Below are 3,213 nucleotides of genomic sequence, written 5' to 3'. Positions count from 1 at the left end.
CCATATGGAGGATTTAATTAATGTGTGGATCAACGTATATATCATTATATGTAATTATATCATTATTATCAATATTATATATAATTATTATATTGTTATTATCATTATATGTAATTATATCATTATATGTGCATTTGGCAAATATTATTTGACATCTGGAAGCGACATGTTATTTATCTATTCAAGATAGCAAAGTAGAAATAGCATATAGAGGATTTAATTAATGTGTGGATCAACGTATGTATCACTATATGTAACAATAATATTGACTGTATATGTACGTGTGTAATAAAAGATTTCCGGTTTACAATGTTTACGATACTGATATAAAAATACCATATAGAGGATTTAATTAACGTGTATATCTACGTATATATCATTATATGTAACAGTAACATTATGTGCATATGCGTATAATATTGGTTAAATGCGTTAAAGTGAAATGTTATTTACCTATTCAAGATAGCAAAGTAAACATACCATATAGAGGATTTACTACTGTTAACACTCGGTATTCTCGTATTCAAAGTATTTAACCAAATAATTTGGGAATCCAGCGGACGAGCTTGTATTTAATATGATTATATTTAATATAACAACTTTACTCAATATACGCGTAGGATTTTAAATGTCATGAGGGTTGCAGTGGACTCAATTTTAATGTACCACACTTATACGTTAAACGTTTTGCTCATTGGTGACCTTATCTTAATCTTTTTCTTCTGCTATGCGAGTGACAGTAAGTTTGATAGTAATCGGAACACGCGATTTCTTTAAAACACAATCTTATTTTCCGCCCGACGAACACGATACGAGACGAGAGAATGATTTATGAACACGATTTTCGAGTGATTCTTTTCGACAACTATTAAGCTTCATTTATAGCAATAGTCACTACCATAATCATGGTCAATCGTGGATGACGCAGTTACGCATTAATTCACTTTAACAATCCTGAATAATGGTTAATATCATACTGTAAATGTACACATTAAAATTACGCTAATGACAGTTGTCTCGTACAATTTGTTCATTTACTTTGCAACAAAAAGAACGCATCTGCAAGCGTGTTAATCGGATAACGACGAACTTCATTTCGCAAACACAGTTGAAAAATAGCAGCGTTGTGTCCGTACTCTTTAATATCCCATTATATGGAAGTTAACGACCGGAAAATACACGGCTCGACTACTTGAAGGAAGTAGCTCATGAGCAAGTCTTTTGTATCCTCGCAATGGTATAATTCCTGTAACGTCTCGTTCTCGGAGGATTTATTTCGTTGATTTGTACTTGTTTATTGCTTTTGTGTTTTCATGAATGGAGCATGTCGCATGCGAATCGTAATATGGTTTTAATGGCGTTTTGACTTCAATGATATCAGCGGCTGATTGCGCTTCCCGTAAGAAGCTTCCAATCATTATGTATTTTAGGAACAACAAATAAGGATATTTAGAGAACGAATTAATTATTCAATTGTTCGCGCAAGAAATACCTGTCTCTTTTTCGAAAGTTATAAATGCTGTTTTCAAAGAGTTCCTTAGCTCACCATAAACCAGATAAGAATTTTTGGTTCCGTCTAGAAAAAGAAACCTTCAGATCAAACCGAAAGGGGTTCGGATTATATTTTCTAATCGTATTTGTATATTTCTTTTTACGGTCAGCTTGTCATCCACGTACAATCGAACAGAGAGTCCATTAATTATTTCCCTTCGACTTGTTTCAGGGGGAGCATCTCGGAAGCCATGCCGGCTGACGAGTTCGCTGGAAATCGAAACAGAAGCAAACCAAGACTGCAACCACCTTAACGAACCGCTATTATCACTGGCAAGGTCATCGGGCAGACCGGATCTAATCATGCTCACGCCGACCATGCTTCCTGTGCACTCGTTCCTCTTTCTTAACGACGTCAACCAGAAGATCGGGTGCTAAAAAATTCGAAATCGAGTTGATTGAAAATCTCAAGGAATATTAAAAAAAAATACGAATAAACAATTTGATATAGAAATCATCCATTTTGGGCAAAGAAAAGAAACAATCAGAAAAAGGAATAACCACAGAAGCTCTGAATTTCATTGCTTCCTAATGGTACTTCCTTGGATATTTTTACATTCTGGAGGCGTGAACGAACTCTGAAAAACAGAAACGACTTCTATCGGATGATCGAAAGAACTACCTGGACACTGAGTATAATTATTCACACGTGCGGATGCCATTTCCGGCATGTTTCTCCATGAAGAAGGTCAGCTTCAGTTTTTGCCACTTGTAGATAGAAGTTGAAGTGGCGGACGTCTTAACGAGGTTGCTAGAATGTCAAAGAAATAGATGAGGGAAATATTATGAAGATATATTTATGAATATCTAATTGAGCATTTAATTAAGAACTTAATCGAAAGACCAAAATAAGTTGGTTCTTGAGACCAAGTACCTATCTAAGTATAATAGTTTTTGTACTTACGGTTTAGTAAGAGGACTTGAGTAAAACGATTACTCGTTAAAAGGAACAATAGAATAATCATGCCTCCGCAGACGGTGGTCTCTGCTTTCATGCCTCATCGCGGAGAATCTCAGCGAAAAAAGTGTCCCGAAGCGTGAGCTGAAAGGTGGCTATGTAGGCTGCCTAGTGAATGCCGTCGCCATGGTGGAGCTGGCGTATAGCAACTCCCTAAGTCCAGGAACCTAATCCTGCGTCAGAAAGACAAAATTCGCTGCGGAGAAAAGTAAACAAAAATATATATATAGGGAAGAAGAGACAAAGATTAAAGATCGTTAAGAATTAAAGGTAATTTAATGATAAAAGGGAGAAAGAATTGTGTAAAAATTCTACTGGGAAAGAAAAGAAAGAAGAAGCCTCCAACGAGAAAGACGTGCTCAGAAGCGAGTCCCGCGTAGCGCCATGTAGAGGAGCAGGAAGAAGCGCAGTCCTCCACTTAATTTAATCGTTTTACATAAAACATTTCAATCTTTTTTCTTCTAAATACTTTACCTATATTTCATCTGGCTGAATATTCCATATTTTTAAAGCTTGTTGATAATTACAAATGCGTAATTATCATTCTGAAGCTAGAAATTTGAAATAAAATTGCTCTGCGCGAAAGGAAATAAATCAACGTTTTATATATAGCTGTTAAAATGATATAATAAGTTTCAGTAAAATAGCTTCACTAAAATTTGTGACTTTTTTCCTTTTCTATTTTTTTTTTTTTTTGATTTTAT

At 35.0% G+C, this 3,213-nt stretch overlaps 1 long non-coding RNA gene across 1 annotated transcript; it reads right to left on the bottom strand.

Moving 5' to 3' along the window:
* Positions 1-511: 511 nt before the first annotated feature.
* On the bottom strand, positions 512-2,264 carry LOC117215594. The gene is made up of 2 exons (XR_004489151.1): positions 2,174-2,264; positions 512-1,925 (listed from the first exon to the last, which is right to left on the bottom strand). It is a non-coding gene; the product is annotated as an uncharacterized LOC117215594 (long non-coding RNA).
* Positions 2,265-3,213: the final 949 nt, after the last annotated feature.

The sequence above is a fragment of the Bombus bifarius genome, unplaced genomic scaffold (genome assembly GCF_011952205.1).
Source record: "Bombus bifarius isolate JDL3187 unplaced genomic scaffold, Bbif_JDL3187 scf7180000009748_frag, whole genome shotgun sequence".
Taxonomy (NCBI): domain Eukaryota; kingdom Metazoa; phylum Arthropoda; class Insecta; order Hymenoptera; family Apidae; genus Bombus; species Bombus bifarius.
This window is presented reverse-complemented; position numbering and strand designations above follow the sequence as displayed.